Below are 23175 nucleotides of genomic sequence, written 5' to 3'. Positions count from 1 at the left end.
GCCCAAGAGTTGGCGGTGGGTGGTGATGACTAGCTGCCTTTCCTCTAGTCTTACACTGCTAAATTAGGGACGGCTAGCACAGATCGATCTATAGTAATATTCTAAATAAACAAGCGACGAAATGACACTAAATTCCAATCTTGTGTATTAGTTTATTTCAAAGTGTTTTACGTTCTGATGTCTTAGAAAACAGGATTTTAATTTATGCGATTTGTTATTTTATGTTACATAATGGACATTCAACATTATAGACATACTTATAATACCATAATTTTTTGTATAGTTTACAATTGAAATCGTCTGTACATAATAACATAATTACAGGATTGAATAAAAACTAAAAAAATTGTACTTTTCACAAAAACCACGTTTATTAGTTTCCTAAGTAAGGACATCATTAGGTACCGACAGATACCTAATAATGTCTTCTTTTTCCTCTGTAATTAGAAAGTTTTCATTACTTTTGGTTTACTGTTCTTAAAACCCTGCTACTGATAGTCATTTCAGTTAACATTAATGAAATATTACAGTAAATATTCAAACGGTATTCCTTCCTACAAAGGATATAAATGAATTATTTATGAACATAATTATGCACTAATATTTGATTACAAAGTTCTTATGTCTATAATTTAAAAGTTTCAGCTCATTTAAAATGCTGATAGTCATTAAAATTTATTAAGTAAAAATGAATATATCAATTAAAAACGTCTCTACTCCATACATTGTAATTTTACCGTTTTAAATTTGATGACGAAGGACTCTCTATTTAGAAATCAAAAGTTTGAAGACGGCTGTTTCCAAACTTTTATTTTATAAAAAAAAAATAATTCATTAATTTTGAGTTAATTATGGTCATTCCTCGAGGCTGAGAAGTCTAAAAAGTTTATCTTTGTTACTGTACGTATACCTTTCTAGTATATTCTCCATTTGTCCACCACCACAAATCTATCGTATCGTGCAACTACCTCCAAACATAAACATAAAAATCTTCAAAAGGACAAATTAATGTTTCCTTTATCAGACCTCGGAGAATGGTGCTCTGAGCAGTTAATTCACAGCTTTGTAAAACTCAAAATATCCAGAAACCTAAACCAGTTTACAGGTATTATCCCAAACAGGTAATGACAGCTTTTCAAAGCCTCCCTAAATTCCAAACATCGAGATTAAAACTATTTACTAAAACGTAAACAATAATTAGACCATCAACTTGCCTGCTGTCAAAAACCAGATGAGTACAGCGATATACAAGGGACCATCGACCAAAATAAATTCGTGTTAAAAAGGGGTAAAAATCTGTGCATAGCAAAAACCTCAAAGAACTTAGAAGTACCAGGTGATAATATAATATTTTCGAAACGATGTACATTTATGATAAAGTTGCTTTAACCACCCATTCAAGCTGTCTACAAATCTTTACTTTTTTCCTAGAACTTTAAATCATTAACACTGTCGTCTGATTAGCTAATGAGCAAACCATTAGAGGTTCCATTAGGACGGTATGACTTAACAGCACGTATTATTGAAATATCTTTAATTTATGACGAAGTAACTTTACAAAAGACTAGTAAAATGAAATGTATTCACTAGTGAGAAAATAAAGTTTAAACTTCTGAGACAAAATAATCATTTTCCTTCCTTTATCTTTTTTATTTTATACAAAAAATATTTTTTGAAAGTTTTGGTTTGTATAAGCACAAAGCTACATAATGGACTAACTGTGCTCTGTCCACCACGGGTATCGAAACCCAGTTTTTAGCGTTGTAAGTCCGCAAACATACTGCTGAGCCACTGAAGGGCATTTTTTAAAATATCAAAATTATAAGTGTATTTAACAAATCTAAGAACAGAAATGTACTTTATAATTAAGTACTTTAACCTGGCATAACTACTATTAATATCTTCCAATGCTATTATAAGTATCTTTAATGTTAATTAAAATTATTCAGAAATATTGGTATTGGTAAGAACAATTAATGGTTTTAATGTGATGCTATTAAATATATTAGCTTTATTTTTTCCAAAAAACAAACTTAATTACTTAATATTACTTAACTCGTGTGCATACTTTCGTTTCATAATTAAAATACTCAAAACTTGTGTACAGTTAAACAATTAATCTTTGCAGTTTTATTGGCTGATTTAAAATGTCAAAATTATTATCAACTGCTTGTTTGTTATTTTTTGACAAAACCTTTTTACACAATATATTATTTGTACTATGGTCACATTGGTGTTTGAACCCCAGATGTTAACTTTATAAATCTTGAAGTACAGGAACTTATTTCTTAATATTTATAGAGTTAAGTTATAACATTTGTATTCTTGTATTTGTTTACCTATGTATAAATTGTTTATATTTCTTAGGAAAGAGATTTTCGAAAACAGTACATCTGTTTGGAAGAGAATAGAGAAGTAATTATTTCGAGAAATTAGAGGCTACCAGAGAGTAAACTGTTTTGGTGTCTGAAATATGGGAAAACACAACTTAATTTCCTACTATAATAAATAGGTATACAAAATAAGATACATTATAATGTGTTGTATCAGTCACTCTAAAAGTTTTTTAAAAGCTTTTATGGATATATTCTTCTAATATATCTCATAAACTTGATTAATTGTGCTATTTTAAAACTTCTTTGACTGTTCGATCATCACGCGCAACAATTTTAATAAATTACTAAGACTTACCTAAAATTAGTGTAATATTACAATAAAAAATTTATGATTCAGTCTACATTCAGTTACGAGAAATAGATTGTAGCTTATATTCAAAACGTTCGGAAGACGTTAAGTGGCGCTCGATCTAAAATGTTTGTGCGCATTCGTAGTTCTTAGTTAATAATGTAACATAGCTTAACAAGTCTGAGAAATTCCCAATATAACGCTAACTTCTATTCTATATGCCTTAAACTAACTTTTATTTTTATGAATCAACTTCACCGACATAATATGTAAATAACACAAAATGATGTAAATATATCAAAGACTCTGATACTCACTTTAAAATATTAATACACACTTATTAATAACAATGATAATTTGAAATATAATTAAAACTTAGCACATCAAATGAGTTATTAAATGTAAACTTCTTCAAATCGAAAATTAATTAATATTAATTTCTGTTATTCGTATAGACTTCATTTTGATTTTAAATACAACTATCAGAAAACACTTGACGTCTGTGTATCGCTCACTTTTTTAAAATTGAAAATAAACTAATATAGAATGTTCTATTTTGAACTATTTCAGTTACATTTCCTTTTAAACACTTTTGAAAACATTATATGTTCACTTATTTATTGCATTTTATAATTATTTAGTGTTTAATACCTCATTAAAGCTGTTTTTATTATCATAGAAATTGTGATTGCATAATATGTATTTTCAAAGTTACGTTGACTTACAAAGACAATAAAAGTGATAATATGTTAATGTATGTTAGTGAGGAGAATAAAAGTAGCTCTTCTGTTATTTGTTGTCAGTTTTACCAAACTTTAGCGGTTAAAAAGCAAAATTATAATATACTAATTACTCATTTATATATATGAATACTAAACTGTAAAACTTTGGTTACCTTTCAATTTTACGTATTCCTTATAATGTAAGGATTGTACTTACACTATATAAATGTATTTATTAAAATACTTATTTGTCCTTGTTTTAATTTACTGTACAATGTTGCAGTATTTCATGTGAAAGTATATGTGGTTTCTGAAGTAAAATATTCAATCGATTCTATTTTTGCTCTATGTTTATCTGTCAGTGTGTTCGTGTTTGTGGTTACTGACAATGTGATTAACCGTTTTTGTATTGTATTCCTTGCATTTTAGCATAATAAAAATAGGTATACTTGAACAACTATTTTGTATTATTTTATATACTTTATGTTAAAATGTAAAGTTCCAGTACGTATGGTAACAGATATCTAATTCGGGTGTCCGTTATTAAATATTTAATTAAAAATGTACCTGGTTACAAAGAAGTTTTAATGAGCTGTCAGGGCGAATAAGTATTATTAACTGTGGCGAATGAAATGCGTTAAAATTTGGAGAAGCCAAACATATCAGTGTCTTATATCAACTATATTTTGATTTAATATATGCACATTTTAGAACGTTCCGTTAACTTATTTAACAGTTCAGAAAGTGCTAGACATTTTCTCTGGTTCATTTGTTTTCTATAAGATTATTTTTCTGACTGAAATCGCTCAGCTTCACTAAAAAAACTTTATGAAAAGTATATATGGCTGATTTTCCAATGTTATGCCCAGCTCACAAAAATGGTATACAGCCACGGATATCCCAATTGTTGACGCCTCTTTTTTTGGAAAGCGTCTACACTTTTAATGAATGTCTTTCAACTGTACAAATATCTGACAAGTAAAATTTATATAACTTGATAACTGTGATCAAATGAAGATTGTAGGTATAATGTTTGAGCTTCATCATTGTTTATTTACATTTCAAGTGAGGTATCTTCCCTCTTGCATTTTTTTCCGCCCTTCACGCGCAGCAGTTACGTGGTAGTTCCTCAGTATGGAGTCAGAGAGCGGATAACTCTAAAAATTACCACTAGGGGCAGATAGTTCAGAATTTTTCTACTAAAAACAATGAGATAATCTATGGAGAACAGTAGAAACAATTATTCCAAACAGACCTAATTTTCTTCTGAATATTAAAAAAAAAAAACTGATACTTATTTGATTTAATTTGAACTTATTCGTATAGCGGACTTAATATAAATATCAATATACAGAACAACTGACAGTTTTAATGTAAAATGTTCAAACTCTAGACGCCTGATTGCTTGTAACTAAGCACAAAGCTACACACGTTTCACTATCTGCGTTCTGCCTACCACGGATATCAAAACTCGGGTTTTAGCATTGTAAGTCTACAGACACGCCGATGTGGAGGCCTCTAGTCAATTATCCAGTGCATTACACTAATATCTACACGTTGATTGAGCTTACAATATATACAGTCTCGAAAATAGCTGCTTCTTGTAGTTTTGTACGTGAAATTTTTAAACTCTAGCTATGGCTTCATCAGAATCATATAAACTAAATGTTTGAGGTATGTGTAAATAGAAAATAGACAGTATTGTACACTTTATTTATCGTAACTTATATAGCCCTATTTTCGTATGTTTGCTCCCTCACATAAATTATTAAGCTTTAAATGACAATTTTATTCCAGCTAAGGATGGTCACACTGACAAAATATTTTAAAATATGCTTTTAATGAATCACTTACTGCAGAAACTATCCAACTAACTGTTAAAGTTGATCAAAAACAGAGTTTTTAATTAGTGAAATAACTGACAAAGTTTACCATTTTATGTTTTGTCATAGTAACTGATACGTTTTCATAAGTTCCATGATTTTTTCCAGAATATTTACTTTGAAGTTCAAATCACCAGATCACTGAGACAAGTAGTAACTGTAACTGTTGGTGAGAAAAGGAACAAATAATCATGTCTCACAGCTGAACGTATTATGTTTTGTCGAGACTCTGGGTCATGCTAAACTTTTCTGTTTAAGGTTGTAAATATATATCTATTTATTCTCTGAAACGATCCGATGATTTTAAACGAAAATGATAAAACTCATAAATACTGTTTATCTGGTACTCACACTTCAGAGGTTTAATCGGTTTGTGTGTGTTTTCATCTTATATGAGGTTATGTAATAACCTTTCTACTACACAGACTTGACGTAAAGTGAAGTTGTCGTGACTTCTTAAAAATAAAACAACATGGTAGGGCTTTTATTCACTGTTGACATGCCCAGAACAAACCTTAAACGTTAGTAATAATTATGACTAGATATTAAACATGGTAGGGCTTTTATTCGCTGTTGGCCTACCCAGAACAAATCTTAAACGTTAGTAATAATTATGACTAGATATTAAACATGGTAGGGCTTTTATTCGCTGTTGGCCTACCCAGAACAAATCTTAAACGTTAGTAATAATTATGAGTATATGTTAAACATGGTAGGGCTTTTATTCGCTGTTGGCCTACCCAGAACAAATCTTAAACGTTAGTAATAATTATGAGTATATGTTAAACATGGTAGGGCTTTTTTATTCGCTGTTGGCCTACCCAGAACAAATCTTAAACGTTAGTAATAATTATGAGTATATGTTAAACATGGTAGGGCTTTTATTCGCTGTTGGCCTACCCAGAACAAATCTTAAACGTTAGTAATAATTATGACTATATGTTAAACATGGTAGGGCTTTTATTCGCTGTTGGCCTACCCAGAACAAATCTTAAACGTTAGTAATAATTATGACTATATGTTAAACATGGTAGGGCTTTTATTCGCTGTTGGCCTACCCAGAACAAATCTTAAACGTTAGTAATAATTATGAGTATATGTTAAACATGGTAGGGCTTTTATTCGCTGTTGGCCTACCCAGAACAAATCTTAAACGTTAGTAATAATTATGACTATATGTTAAACATGGTAGGGCTTTTATTCGCTGTTGGCCTACCCAGAACAAATCTTAAACGTTAGTAATAATTATGACTATATGTTAAACATGGTAGGGCTTTTATTCGCTGTTGACATGCCCAGAACAAATCTTAAACGTTAGTAATAATTATGACTAGATGTTAAACATGGTAGGGCTTTTATTCGCTGTTGACCTACCCAGAACAAATCTTAAACGTTAGTAATAATTATGACTAGATATTAAACATGGTAGGGCTTTTATTCGCTGTTGGCCTACCCAGAACAAATCTTAAACGTTAGTAATAATTATGACTAGATATTAAACATGGTAGGGCTTTTATTCGCTGTTGGTCTACCCAGAACAAATCTTAAACGTTAGTAATAATTATGACTAGATATTAATCATGGTAGGGCTTTTATTCGCTGTTGACATGCCCAGAACAAATCTTAAACGTTAGTAATAATTATGACTAGATATTAAATATGGTAGAGCTTTTATTCGCTGTTGGACTACCCACAACAAATCTTAAACGTTAGTAATAATTATGACTAGATATTAAACATGGTAGGGCTTTTATTCGCTGTTGACATGCCCAGAACAAATCTTAAACGTTAGTAATAATTATGACTAGATATTAAATATGGTAGAGCTTTTATTCGCTGTTGGCCTACCCACAACAAATCTTAAACGTTAGTAATAATTATGACTAGATGTTAAACATGGTAGGGCTTTTATTCGCTGTTGGCCTACCCAGAACAAATCTTAAACGTTAGTAATAATTATGACTAGATATTAAACATGGTAGGGCTTTTATTCGCTGTTGACATGCCCAGAACAAATCTTAAACGTTAGTAATAATTATGACCAGATATTAAACATGGTAGGGCTTTTATTCGCTGTTGACATGCCCAGAACAAATCTTAAACGTTAGTAATAATTATGACTAGATATTAAATATGGTAGAGCTTTTATTCGCTGTTGGCCTACCCAGACCAAATCTTAAACGTTAGTAATAATTATGACTAGATGTTAAACATCAAAACACTTATTGATCTAATGCAGAGTTACATGAATTCAACTTATTTATTGCATTCTCTATTCTTTAACTCAGGCAAAATTTTGGTAGCATTGACTCTACTACCATAAACAGCATCACAGACGTCAAAATAAGGAACAATTTCGTCACCTGTGACAAAATACTTTAGATAGAAATTATATTTCTTCATTTCATTAAACTTGTATTCATAGATAACGACAATTTGGGATTAAAAATATTCAAGGTTTTGTTCTCTCTCTTTCCTTCTTCACATGGCTCACGTCAACATACATAAAAATACTTAATCTATAAGTTACAGTGAACTCCAAAGAATATACTTTGTTGTACAGTAAGATGAAGTTACAAATCTTGTTAATAACTGATACGACGATCATCAGGCTGTATAGTACAGAGGTTGTTTCTGATTATGGATTAGAATAGTTGGGCTGTTTCACTGTTTATCAGTATCATCGTAGTTTGACCTCTGTACAAAGAGTGTTAAAAGTACATACGGGTGTTATAAAACCGTCCGTCTCTTCTTTGTAATGTACATGTTTTAAATTTTCCCACCTCTCAAATTTACTATAAAATGTTATGCTTGACCCGCATATATATATACATTACCGTACAGCATTACTCATATGTTGGACAAGTTACAAAACATATGCATCGCGGTATACATTGAATAAGTCAGTAATTGAACTTCTTGTAATTTTCTCAGTCAGGAATGTGTTTAATAATGTAGAATAATCAGATTACATTCAAAACAAATATATTTAAACATTGTTCAACACAACTGATGTTACACGTGTGTAAGTACAATATGGTAAATAGATACAATTACATGAGTTATGCAAACTAATTATTACACTGTGTAACACAATTTATTACACTATGTAAACTAATTATTACACTGTGTAACACAATTTATTACACTATGTAAACTAATTATTACACTGTGTAAACTAATTATTACACTATGTAAACTAATTATTACACTGTGTAAATTAATTATTACACTATGTAACACAAATTTTGTTCCTGGATAGTATGTGTTGTTTCTTAATTGCTTATGTTGTAAAAGTACAGAAAATGGACATTATTCCCTTCAAACTTTGCTTTTGTAACCTGAATAATGAAATTTAGAAATTAACTTATTTTCTATGCAAAAACGGGCAAATTTGCGCATTTTCATTTACATAAGGTCTCAATAAAACAATATATGAATCAAGATTTACATGTATTTATACTAAAGTTATACAAAAATGTTTAGAAGTGAGTATTTTTTCTACTCACTTTTACTACTGTAATGTAAATCACTTTCACGTATCAATCCCCAAATATAGTCTCCCATCATGTTTTTGTTATGCGCTTCCAGGTCACAAAAGCAAAATTTGACGAGAAAAACAGGTCTTTTCCATTTACTTTTGGCATAAGCAATTATGAAATAACACTTTCTGACCAGGAACAAGAAAAAGTAAAAATTTTGTTACATAGCGTAATCTATATGATTTGTTATAATTATAAGAGATGGCATTATTTCACGTAATGTTACACAAAATAACTACAGTTATTCACATAGGTATGAAAAAAAAATATATATATAAACACTCTTTTGAAGAAGTCAAGCACGTGTTTCATCTAATTTACATTGGTTTACCTTATTAATAATACTGCATGTGGGAAATAAAAAAGTAGTTTTACTGTTTGTAGGTGATGTTTTTAAGCAGATGATAGGATACCAATTAGTTTTCACTGTAAAACTCATGAAGCCTTGCCAATTTTAAACATACAGTATGGGTGTTTATGTCAAAACAGTTGTACTTACCAACTAGTTTACTGATCTAGTACCATGTACTTAAAAGTAAACGTTTTGCAGAAAAATATAGAAATTAAATTGTTTGGCAAGACATAAAATTGAGATATTTATTTCTCGCTTAGCTAGCCTCTGTAATAATAAATTTGATTTGGAAAAAAAAAATAGGTGATTGAATTTGTTCTACAGAAAGGTATGCATTCATTCATTCACCATTAGATTCCATCAAGGAACATAGGGCCGCAATCGCTTGCGGATTCTTCAACAGGTATTTAAGTGAGTAGGTTGTTAGCCCACTGCACCGAGCCGTTCCTAATTTAGTAGTGTAAGACCAGAAGGAAGGCAGCTTTGTTTGTTTGTTTGTTTTGGAGTTTCGCACAAAGCTACTCGAGGGCTATCTGTGCTAGCCGTCCCTAATTTAGCAGTGTAAGACTAGAGGGAAGGCAGCTAGTCATCACCACCCACCGCCAACTCTTGGGCTACTCTTTTACCAACGAATAGTGGGATTGACCGTCACATTATAACGCCCCCACGGCTGGGAGGGCGAGCATGTTTAGCGCGACGCGGGCGCGAACCCACGACCCTCGGATTACGAGTCGCACGCCTTACGCGCTAGGCCATGCCGGGCCAGGAAGGCAGCTAGTCATCACCACCCACCGCCAACTTTTGAGCTACACAGAAAGGTATTAGTACAGAAAATCATTTGACAAAGTATAACTCTCAAGTTTCCACTATGTTTAGTTGCAGTAAAACGGTCATAATTTGTAAATAAAAGGAGACATAATAACAAAAACAAGGATGTATGGACCATGACGGATTAGCTACAATACTACTGATAGTTTTCTGTTCGGATAAACTATTTAGCTTTTAGTTTGTATGATTCAAACGAAACTATATCTTGAGTTTGAATGCTTAAGTTGAAATGTAAAAATTCATTCTTAAAGAATTATATTGTAAAATAGACTTCTGTATGAGTTCACAATAGTAGGTAAAACATTATATTTATTCAATCATATTCATTTAAACTGATTCTGAAGTGAAACTATCAATTAGAAAGTTTATCCTGATCACAATGCAGAAACTAATATTGGATTAAGAACTATATAGAATGAAATAATGTATCTTGTTTATATAACGTGTTCAACAGCATTATTTAGTAAGTTTTTTGTGAACCGTATAATAGAGTAAATTGGAAAACTATAGCGCTATTCTCCCCTAACGACACATTTTTAAAATATCCGCCCTCTGACTATACTTTGGGCAAGTATGACGTAATATAATATCTCCTCGGCCTAAAATGATACCCCCACAGGGAGGCAACCTATGACAATTTCTTCTTCCCACATCCAAAATTACTATCATTCCTTGAGTAGAAATGTGAGTCCCTAATCTTGGCTAGTTTAAATTATTCTTTGGGGTCTGTAACCCGATCATAGCCCCTTAAGTTGATCACGACGGATGTCTAATCTGCTCATAATAATTTTCCAACTCAGAAATTAGCTTGACCCTATTTTTAGATTTTCTATTATTCATGTCTCGTTTACGTCTTCTCTTCCAAGTATCTTTGTAAAACTCTAAAACCGTTTAAATGAATTTCATTCTTTATCATGTGTTATGTGTTATTTTCATGTTTATCACATTGCTCAATTTCAAGATTTAGCGCACAGAGATGTTGAATACTGCATAAGAGCCAATGTTATATCAATAATATATGTCTGTCTTTACGAGATAATACTACAAAACATAAATAAAGCTTCAGTCCTGAAGCTGTATCAGGTTGCATCTGAGTCTTAAACACATGGGACTTTGTTCTTTTTTCGATAAACTAAAGGAAGCTGTGCTTTCCTTCTTTATTACAATAATGGAAATCGTTTCGTCTAAACTTCCAACACTTAAGCCACGATTTGTTCAGAAAATTCCCGCTGGATTTTAGTATTTAGTTCAGAAAACGAAAATTGATTTAGTAACATCAATATAATAAAGAGGATTTTTTAATTTAAATATATTATGGATAAAAGAAATTTGATTTTTTTCGGATTGGAAGTCATTGAATTTTTCTAATAAACAAACAGAATCAGAGATTCCATACGTAATTTTGTTTTCAAATATGCACTTTGATGCAATTTTCAAAAACAAATTACTTTTACAGGAAAACTGAGGTACGATTTTGAAAACGGAACTCTTTTGATCAAAACGCCTTATTCTTAAACCAATATTTGTTGTCAAAATTCCCACTACCTTCGATTTTAGTACAATTCTCAGGAAAAAAAGTTTATACAAGGACTTTAAAAGTAGAAACACGTATAAGAGTGTTTCTAAAAATAGAAAGAGGTCTTCGGGGCCACTGTGTTTGATTCGGCAAATGTAACGATTTCTCAACAAATAGAAAAGATAGGAAGTTCGTATTTTTTATTGTAGCTAGTCAAGAACTCTAATTTGAGTTTCCAATTGGTAAGAAACTATAGACTTTGTGTTTGGACGTCACAAACATCTAAACTGAACCATGAACCAATGCTGCATTCAATATTCCACGTGAAACACAAAAATAAGTTTTCACTTATTTTTAATTTCAAACATTAGCTAATGTTAGTGCTAAAATATGAATTATTGTTTTACAATTTGATACCAAACATAAAAACATTAATTCATAAAATTCATAAAATAGAAGATCAACGGAAGAGATGACATGGCCTTAGTCCCGTGACCAGTGTGGATAAATGAAAATATTATTTCACTCCCGATCCATAGAAAACAAATCTTTTTTCTCTATAACAAAAACACAGTACGACATTGTTTGTTTGGTAGGTTTGTTTAAATTTCGCGCAAAACTACTCGATTCACGAGAGCTATCTGCCCTAGCTGTCCCTAATTTATCACTGTAAGACTAGAGGGAAGGCAGCTAGTCATCATCACTCACTGCCAACTCTTGGGCAACTCTTTTATCAACGAACAGTGAGATTGACAGTCACATTATAGCACAATCCCACGGCTGAAAGATCGAGGAACTTTGGTGTGAGGAGGTGACTAGAAGGAAGGCAACCAGTCATCACTACCCAACGCCAGCTCTTGGAACACTCTTTTACCAAGAAATAGTGTGATTAATAACCAAATTTAGAAAAGAGTTGAACAAGGGAGACTTTGCGTTAAAATATGAGGGAAAACAATTTTTCTCCCAAAATTTGGAAAAAAGAATTAAAGACTTTAGCTTCGGTAAATTCGGTGAAAGTGCGATTTTTTTAAACGTGTTAAAATGCTTCTTAAATGCATTATTAATAATATAGAATATCAGAAGGTGTTTATTTTGTAGGATAATTCACAAATGATTTTATATTTGATTAACGATATACATAATCTTGATTTAAAAAAAACTCCGCTACTTCAGCGTAAAATAAATCCAAAAGTCGAAGTATATTTGGAGAGAATAGGAAATGGCATTGCAGGTGAAGTGAGTTTCTAAACAGTTTTATTTTCATACCTTTTTTTCTTTCTTTACCATATATAGGCCCGGCATGGCCAGGTGAGTTAAGACACTTGACTCGTAATGTGAGGATCGCGAATTTGAAACCCCGTCGCACCAAACATGCTCACCCTTTCAATCGTGGGGGCGTTATAATGTTTCAGTCAATCCCATTATTCGTTGGTAAAACAGTAGCCCAAGAGTTGGCAGTGGGTGGTGATGACTAGCTGCCTTCCCTCTAGTCTTACACTGCTAAATTAGGGACAGCTAGGGCAGATAGCTCTCGTGAATCTTTGCCCGAAATTCGAAAACAAACAAACAATTGTCATGTATTTAGAAACAAAAGAAAACCGAAGTTAGCCTAAAGTTTGGTAACATGTTATGGAATAAATAATGAGAATTGTGGTGAAAGAATATAAATTTTGGACAGTATTGATCAAGAGCGTGTTGGTATTGAAATGTGAGAAAAAATGTTTTTTTTCTTTTTTACATTTGGGAAAAAAAATCAAAATCCTGGATGGTTTCGCTGAATATATGAATTTTTTAAAACATATTTAAAATGCTTTTTCAACGGAAAATTAATAAAGAAATATCTAATAGCATTTATTTCGATGGAAAATACAAGACTGATGCTATATTATTAAATACTCGACTATATAATTATACAATGTCGCTTCAAAAGCAAAAAAAAATAAAAGTAATTCCACTAACTCAGTATAAAAACAAAGTAAAATTCGGAGTAAATTTGAAAAGAATGTCTCATGATCTATCAGACGAAAATAGTTTTTATTTATAGTGTTTATTTACAAGCAGACTTTAAGAGTGAGCTTATATTTGATTAATGAAATACATAATGTTGATACGAAATTAAAAAATAAAATTTCTTTAGCACAGAGTAAAAGCAATCGTTAAGTCGTATGTTTTTCTTATAGCAAAGCCACATCGGGCTATCTGCTGATCCCACCGAGGGGAATCAAATTCCTAATTTTAGCGTTGTAAATCCAGAGACATTCCGGTGTACTATCGTGGGCTCGTTAAGTCGTCATATGTGATGGGTTTTCAGATGAAGTTCTTTTGTTGAATAGTTTAGTTTTTAGAGCTCTTCCTTACTGTATCATATTTTTAGAAATAGAGGATAATCGAAGATACCTAAATTTTTAAAACATACTATGGAACAAATTGGTGAAACGGTATTCATTTGCGATTAAAACATGGGCGTCTTTGCGTTCAAATATTTGGAAATACAATTTTTTGCGAAAATCTGAGATGAATCAATACAATATTTGAAACATGTTGAAAATGCTTTTTAAACGCAAAATTAAGTATCGTGTAGTGTTTATTTCGTTAGGAAAATCAAGACTTGGCTTAAATTTGATTACGAATTACAAAATGTCACTAAGAAAGTAAAAAAAAAAAGTAAACAACAGTAAAACCAAAGCTAAATTCGTAGTACATTTGAAAACAATATGTCATAGTCGTTTAGATGTAGTGAGAATTTTTAAATAGTTTTATTTTTAAAGCTTTTCTTGTGTGTGTTTTCTTATGGCAAAGTCACATCAAGCCATCTGCTAAGCCTACTAAGGGGAATCGAACCCCTGATTTTAGTGGGGTAAATCCGTAGACTTACCGCTGTACTAGTGGGTTCAGTTTTTTTTTTCTTTATCACATCTTTAGAAATAAAGGAAAATCGAAGGTAGCCTAAATTTTAACAGTTATTATGCCCTCCAGTGGCTCAGTGGTATATCTGCGGACTTACAAGGCTTAAATCCGGGTTTCGATACCCGTGGTTGGCAGAGCACAGATAGCCCATTGTGTAGCTTTGTGCTTAATTCAAAACAATGACGATAACAGTTATGAACTACTTAATGGGAATATTTTAGAAAGGATAGATATGCATTTTGGAAAGCATCGAAGAAGGGCGTATTTGTATGGAAATATGAGGAAAAACATTTTTTTTTAATATGGGGAAAAAATGGAAAGATTCGGTGTTTTTCGCAAAAATATGGTTTCTTTGAGAACTTCTTTAAAATACTTTTCAAACGCAATATTGATAGAGAAGTGTTGGACATTGTTTATTTCCTAGGAGACCTCAAGATTCAGTTTATATTTGATTAAAGAAATACGTAATGTCGCTTCAAAATAAATATAAAAATAAATTCCGCTAACCGAGAGTGAAAACAATGTAAAAGTCACTGAATATGTGGAAAGAATATGTCGTGGCCTTTTCGTGATTTTCGAACAGTTATGATATACATAATGAGAATTTTGGTGAAAGAATACTCATTTCGGAAACTTTAATCAAAGTGTATTTGTATTCAAATGTAGGGAAAAAAAACAAGTATTTACAAAATACTGGTAAAAATCAAACGTCTTGAAAGTAGCGGTGAAAAATATATATATTTTTAAACACGTTAAAAATACTTTGTCAACAGAATAATAATTATTTAGTTCGAAAATTCGAGAATGAGTTTATATTTGATTAATGAAATACATAATATTGCTTGAAAATAGAAAAATAGAATTCCGCTAATCCAGAAGAAAAGAAATCCAAATGCCGTAGTATATTTTGAAGTAATACGTCATGAAGTGATTTTAAGACAATTTTATTTTTATAGCTTTTCCTTTTCAAATTGACAGCTGTTACAGCAGTAAGTCTACGGATTTACAACGCTAAAATCAGGGATTCGATTCATCTCTATGAACTCAGCAGATAGCCCAATGTGGCGTTGCTATAAGGAGTGTATGTGCTTTCTTATAGCAAAGCCACATTGGGCTATCTGCTGAGCCTACCAAGGGGAATCGAACCCCTGATTTTAGCGTTGAAAATCCGTAGACTTACCGCTGTACTAGCGGGGGGCTGCTATAAGGAAACGCACCCTCTTTTTAAAATATCGTGAGTAATGAAGTAAAATCAAAGTTATCCTAAATTTTCAAAATAGATTAGGGTAAATAACGAGAATTTTGGCGAATTCATTTCGGAAGTCATTGTTCGAGGGCGTTTTCATATTTATATAGGGGAAACAATTTTTTTTAAATTTTGAAGAAAAACAACAAAGAAATTTCGTGTAAATATAGTTTTTTAATATATTTAAAATGCTAATTAAACGGAATAGAGAAGTGATTATATAATTGAAAAATTCAAGATTGAATTTATAATTGATTAACGAAAAACATGAAGGCTGTTGATAATAATAGTCCCGATGGTACAGCGGTTAGTCTAGGGAACTCACGTTGAAATCAGGGATTCGATTCCCCTGGGTGGACATAACTGATAGTCCCATGTGGCTTTGAAATTTACGCTAACTTGAACGTTGTAGTGTATATTGAAATAATAGGTAATGGCCTTTAAGATGAAGTGATTATTTTAAACAGCTATTGTTTAATATGTCTTCTCGTCATTACAATATCTTCATATATAAAATAAAATCGAAGTCAGCGTAAATGTTGATAAAATATTTTGAAACAAATAATGAAAATTTTGATAAAAGGATATTCATTCACGTAAGAGTAGAACAAGGAGTGGCCCAGCATGGCCAAGTGTGTTACGGCGTTCGACTCGTAATCCGAGGATCGTGGGTTCGAATCCCGATCACCCCGAACATGCTCGCCCTTTCAGCCGTGGGGGCGTTATAATGTGACTGTCAATCCCACTATTCGTTGGTAAAAAAGTAACCCAACAGTTGGCGGTAGGTGGTGATGACTAGCTGCCTTCCCTCTAGTCTTACACTGCTAAATTAGGGACGGCTAGCGCAGATAGCCCTCGAGTAGCTTTGCGCGAAATTCAGAACAAACTATAGTAAATTTACCATTCGTTTAAAATTCAATTTATCTACATAACGTTTTACAAACTATTAGTTTGTTTGTACTTAAGCACAAAGCTATACAATTGGCTATCTGTGCTTTTAATGTTATAGAAACTACTTAACAAACACGTGTTGTATATATTTACATTTACAACGTGCACACTTTAAAATACTGAAATAAAATCTTCTTATTGGTTTTAACATCACCACCAAGCTGTTCATCGTGAACCTTATTGTATTTCCTAATTGTGTTTTCAATCAAGTCTCTTTCCTTTCTGTACTTCTGCATATTTTCCAAGAAACGTGTGTAATAAACAACATGGGCTTATGCATACTTGCATATTTGAAATAAATATGTGGATTTGTTTAAATAATTTAAAAGTTGTTTATATAAAATGTTTTAAATCGGACGGATATAAAGGCACAGTTAAAATATAAAATACAATAGCAATAGGAATACGGTAAGTACACATTCTTACCGTACAGTACGAATGTCGTTCTTCTAGCAAGAGGAACTATCTGCGCTCTTTCCACCAACCAGAATCGGTCCTTGGGTTTTAGCACTGTAATTCAGCATAATTATCTTTAAAATGAGTTAAAACACGTCTTTGTACACATTGGTTTTTTTTGTTATGTACGTTTATACAGTCAGTTTCTTGAAAGTAACCTGTTCCTATGTATCTTTGTCTCTCGATTTTGAGATAAAATTACAACATTATACTGACTAACATAAAGAAACTGAAACCATATTTCCTTTTTATTTCACATGTGCATTCCAACTTCTTTTCGTTTCTTGTTCATTAATACAGAAGGGATGCTGTGTTAAGAATGCAAATCGCTACTCATTTTGAGAAATTATTTTCTTGGTTTACTTTAAACCCATCACGTTCATATTAGTTTTAAAGATAAAATGGCTAATAAATGTGTAAACGTTAGCTCTGACTCTGTTTATAAATTTCTGTATTTTAATATTTCTATAGTGATTTCCATAAGTTTAATCAAATGTACTGTGCCATTGTCTACGTCAATAAATCTGACAAAAAAATGTGCCTAAAGGACTTACGTTCGCTAATGATATTAGGGTCTCGAATGTTGCTAGCTGTGAGGACGATTCCACTACTTGACGAACGGATTTAGATCATTCTGTGAGTTTCAAAAGTAATTGGAAGAATTAGTTTGGTTATAATAAATACAAAATGATGCATTTGGGCTTAAACTTAAACGAATGTCCGAATAAAAATATTTTTAATCACTATTCGAACCAAAATGTGTTATTCGAATATTCGGCTCTTAACTGTGATACTATTGAGGACTTTCATGGTGTTACAAGCAACATGGACGTCATTTCAATTCCCGAATGCAAAGCGCACACAAAGTTCTTTTTTGCAACTGTTGAAAAAATGCGTATCCTTATGTCTCTTCATCCATCACCTTAAAGTGACAACTTAATGAATGAAGTCAATCCTAGTTCGTTATTCATAGCACAACTTTCGTAACTCGAAATGTCTCGTGCATTGTAGATCATAAAAGAGTTTGTTTGAATGACATTGTTTTGAATATAAAACATATATTTAAGCGTCCAAACAAATAAGGTGAATTTAACTTAATAAATGTTTTAAACAACACTAAACGTAAACCAAAATGACAATTTATCGAGAGATTAGTGTGGCATATTCAAGTTGACTGTGATATGTTTTTGATGTATATAGTGTATTTATAGGGCGTGTTATGGTGGGTTGATGTATATAGTGTATTTATAGAGCGTGTTATGGTGGGTTGATGTATATAGTGTATTTATAGAGCGTGTTATGGTGGGTTGATGTATATAGTGCATTTATAGGGCGTGTTATAGTGGGTTGATGTATATAGTGTATTTATAGAGCGTGTTATGGTGGGTTGATGTATATAGTGTATTTATAGAGCGTGTTATGGTGGGTTGATGTATATAGTGCATTTATAGGGCGTGTTATAGTGGGTTGATGTATATAGCGTATTTATAGGGCGTGTTATAGTGGCTTGACGTATATAACGTATTTATAGGGCGTGTTATGGTGGGTTGATGTATATAGTGTATTTATAGGGCGTGTTATGGTGGGTTGATGTATATAGTGTATTTATAGGGCGTGTTATGGTGGGTTGATGTATATAGTGTATTTATAGGGCGTGTTATAGTGGGTTGATGTATATAGTGTATTTATAGGGCGTGTTATGGTGGCTTGATGTATATAGTGTATTTATAGGGCGTGTTATAGTGGGTTGATGTATATAGTGTATTTATAGGGCGTGTTATGGTGGGTTGATGTATATAGTGTATTTATAGGGCGTGTTATAGTGGGTTGATGTATATAGTGTATTTATAGAGCGTGTTATGGTGGGTTGATGTATATAGTGTATTTATAGAGCGTGTTATAGTAAGTTGATGCATATATAGCGTATTTATAGGGCGTGTTATGGTGGGTTGATGTATACAGCGTATTTATAGGGGGCGTGTTATAGTGGGTTGATGTATATAGTGCATTTATAGAGCGTGTTATGGTGGGTTGACGTATATAGTGTATTTATAGGGCGTGTTATAGTGGGTTGATGTATATAGTGTATTTATAGAGCGTGTTATGGTGGGTTGATGTATATAGTGTATTTATAGGGCGTGTTATAGTAAGTTGATGTATATAGTGTATTTATAGGGCGTGTTATGGTGGATTGACGTATATAGCGTATTTATAGGGCGTGTTATGGTAGTTTGACGTATATACAGCGTATTTATAGGGCGTGTTATGGTGGTTTGACGTATATAGCGTATTTATAGGGCGTGTTATGGTGGTTTGACGTATATAGTGTATTTATAGGGCGTGTTATGGTGGGTTGACGTATATAGTGTATTTATAGGGCGTGTTATGGTGGTTTGACGTATATAGTGTATTTATAGGGCGTGTTATAGTAAGTTGATGTATATAGTGTATTTATAGGGCGTGTTATGGTGGATTGACGTATATAGCGTATTTATAGGGCGTGTTATGGTAGTTTGACGTATATAGTGTATTTATAGGGCGTGTTATGGTGGGTTGACGTATATAGTGTATTTATAGGGCGTGTTATGGTGGTTTGACGTATATAGCGTATTTATAGGGCGTGTTATGGTGGTTTGACGTATATAGTGTATTTATAGGGCGTGTTATAGTAAGTTGATGTATATAGTGTATTTATAGGGCGTGTTATGGTGGTTTGACGTATATAGCGTATTTATAGGGCGTGTTATGGTGGTTTGACGTATATAGTGTATTTATAGGGCGTGTTATGGTGGGTTGACGTATATAGTGTATTTATAGGGCGTGTTATGGTGGTTTGACGTATATAGCGTATTTATAGGGCGTGTTATGGTGGTTTGACGTATATAGTGTATTTGTAGAGTGTGCTATGGTGGGTTGACGTATATTTATATGGCGTGTTATGGTGATGTTATTTTTGAAGATATCTGTCTAACCATGGCTGCTGGTAGTTTTAATGCTGATGGAAACACTAACTATTACTGAAGACTCGTCTGTATAAAGTCTGTACATGTTATTTCCAAACACTAACTATTACTGAAGACTCGTCTGTATAAAGTCTGTACATGTTATTTTTGAAGATATCTGTCTAACCATGGCTGCTGGTAGTTTTAATGCTGATGGAAACACTAACTATTACTGAAGACTCTTCTGTATAAAGTCTGTACATGTTATTTCCAAACACTAACTATTACTGAAGACTCGTCTGTATAAAGTCTGTACATGTTATTTCCAAACACTAACTATTACTGAAGACTCGTCTGTATAAAGTCTGTACATGTTATTTCCAAACACTAACTATTACTGAAGACTCGTCTGTATAAAGTCTGTACATGTTATTTCCAAACACTAACTATTACTGAAGACTCGTCTGTATAAAGTCTGTACATGTTATTTCCAAACACTAACTATTACTGAAGACTCGTCTGTATAAAGTCTGTACATGTTATTTCCAAACACTAACTATTACTGAAGACTCGTCTGTATAAAGTCTGTACATGTTATTTCCAAACACTAACTATTACTGAAGACTCTTCTGTATAAAGTCTGTACATGTTATTTCCTTTTGTGAGCAATTGATTTCCACCTATTGTAAACACAAAAAAACCATACGTGTGATATTTTCCATATATTTTTGTCGATTAGTCAGTTACCATCTAGATTTTCTATTTTCCTTTTGAAACAAATCTCTAGTGAGGTTTATTTCTATAATAAAATAGCACTTTAAATAAAAATAATCTAAATTTACTATTATGGAATTTATATATTGTATTATCACTTTACAGGTTGAAACATAAAGACACAAGCTACTTACTATTTGTGACTAATAATATATTAAATTATTAACTACTAACTTTCATTACAACGAAATGTAAACTGACTCATACTCGAACGAGTGATTATAACTACTGCCACTTTTACCCTCAAGTTTAAAACTGCATGTTTTCTTGAGGTATCTTCCATGTAGAACCTTGACATCCATTAACAGGTATTCAAGAAATCTGAAGTCCATAGAAGTATATATATGTATATACAACACAAGCACAATAGAAGGTTTCTGTTGGTTTGGGTGCTTAGAACGCTGTAGAGAATTAGCGTAACTCATATCAACTATGCTTTGAGAGAAACGGTCCACAAATGAAACAGCATGCACAACTGCAGCAGTGTGGTGTTGGAACACCACTTGAGAGAGTTGCTCTCTATATATTTGGCCCAGTTTCAGAGTAAATTAGTTTAGTTTGTTTAGAATTAAGCACAAAGCTACATAATGGACTATCTGTGCTCTGCCCACCACGGGTATAGAAACACGGTTTTTAATGTGTAAGTCCGCAGACATTTCACTTTGTCACTGTGCGGCTTCAGAGTAACAATGGTGATAAATAGTTCCTGGCTGTTATGGAATGAGAGAGAAGATACTCTAAGAAGCAAATTTTTACTGAACATACCATTTAAGCCCAATATACAAACAAACAATTTTTATCTATAGTAAACAAAAACATACATACGATATATTCTACATATGATTCCAAAATAAAGTTGTCACTGTGTGGCCTTGATAATAAGAAAAAACACTGCTTAGAAATTTTATAAAAATTTAATATCTAACTACTTTTGGAGTGATAAGTTATCAGAAACAAAGTGTGTTTGTAAAATGTCACATCTTTGGAATAATAACAAAAAGACCAGGATAACAGACCTTAATCAATCTTCTGGTGGAAAAGGAGAGGCCAGGACACTACAACGTCCTATTTATATTGACAAACATCATGAAACGTGGGATCAAGTTCTTCCAAATTATCAAACAGAAACACATAGCATTAAATTAATCGAAATAATAATACACTGCTAAGTTTTCCTATCTATCTTGAAATTTCTTTGTACTGTATAATACGTAGGTAACTACCATCAAAACTCAAGTTACACATTGCAATGTTTTCAGTTTCTGATGTTTATAATGACAAAGAAAAATTTGTTTTATCGAGAAAAGAAGAAAAAAACAAACTAAGCGGCCACATATTTAAAACATAGTCATAACACTGTAAGTTGTTATTGTTTCGAAGTTAAGCACAAATCTACACAATGGGCTATCTGTGCTCTGCCCAACACGGGTATCGAAACCCGGATTATAGCGCTATAAGTCCGCAAACATACCGCTGTGCCTCTGGAGACAACACTGTAAACAATGAATATTATGATTATTTTATATTACCATGCTTCATTGGCATAGCTGGGTAGTTAGGGCGTTCGACTCTTAATATGAGGATCACAGGTTTGAATCCCTGTCACGTCAAATATGTTTACCCTTTCAACTGTGGAGGGGCGTTATTATATTACGATTAATCTCATTATTCATTGGTAAATGATTAGCGCAAGAGTTGGCGGGAGGTGACGAAGATTAGCTGCCTTCCCTCTAGTGCATTACCATTTAATTAGAGACAGCTTTGTGTAATATTGAAACCAGTCAGTGCCTTATGATTTTCAAACCTTACGTTTAAAACGAGTGCCAATTTATTGTTTTGGTGTCACGTAAAAAGGAATTTAGACAGGTGGTAATCATGCACATTGATGGTCAGCAGAGAAGCCAAACATTTCCTGCAAAACAAACAATGAACAGTGAATAATATATATGCAAAAACGGGTCGTTTGGGTTGAGAAAAATATTTTACGTAGAAGAGCGAACAACGTTTCGACCTTCTTCGGTCCTCGTCAGGTTCCCAAAGAAAGAAAGATGTAACTGACCGGAAGCTGACCACATGTTTGGAAGGGGTTGTGTAACTGAGTGTCGGAATGTAGAGGGCGGTGTTAGAAGTTTGAATATATAATTTTATATTATTTATTTTATTATATTTAATACATATATATTTCTCTACAAGTGGGTTTTCTCGACATCACTGAAACAGTGAATAAATTAAACACGGATAGTAGATGAATACAAACGACTACATATTTTTTTCTTTGTATTTACGAAGCATAGTGTGGATTGGTATGGTAATCCATAGTGTGGATTAGTATGGTAATCCATAGTATGGATTATTTAAATTTACCAGTCTT

General features: G+C 32.4%; 1 protein-coding gene across 3 annotated transcripts in view; it reads left to right on the top strand.

Annotated features, from left to right (window-relative positions):
• Positions 1-3166, top strand: part of LOC143233364 (protein turtle homolog B-like) — a 398319-nt gene extending 395153 nt beyond the window's left edge. For 2 of the 3 annotated variants that reach the window (XM_076469543.1, XM_076469544.1), the window contains exon 16: positions 2368-3161. The gene's annotated coding sequence lies outside the window, so the exon portion shown is untranslated. Of the gene's footprint in view, positions 1-2367 lie in introns of all 3 variants that reach the window. The other variant, XM_076469542.1, reaches the window with a different exon arrangement.
• The last annotated feature ends 20009 nt before the right edge of the window (positions 3167-23175 follow it).

The sequence above is a fragment of the Tachypleus tridentatus genome, chromosome 12 (assembly GCF_004210375.1).
Source record: "Tachypleus tridentatus isolate NWPU-2018 chromosome 12, ASM421037v1, whole genome shotgun sequence".
Lineage (NCBI taxonomy): Eukaryota > Metazoa > Arthropoda > Merostomata > Xiphosura > Limulidae > Tachypleus > Tachypleus tridentatus.
This window is presented reverse-complemented; position numbering and strand designations above follow the sequence as displayed.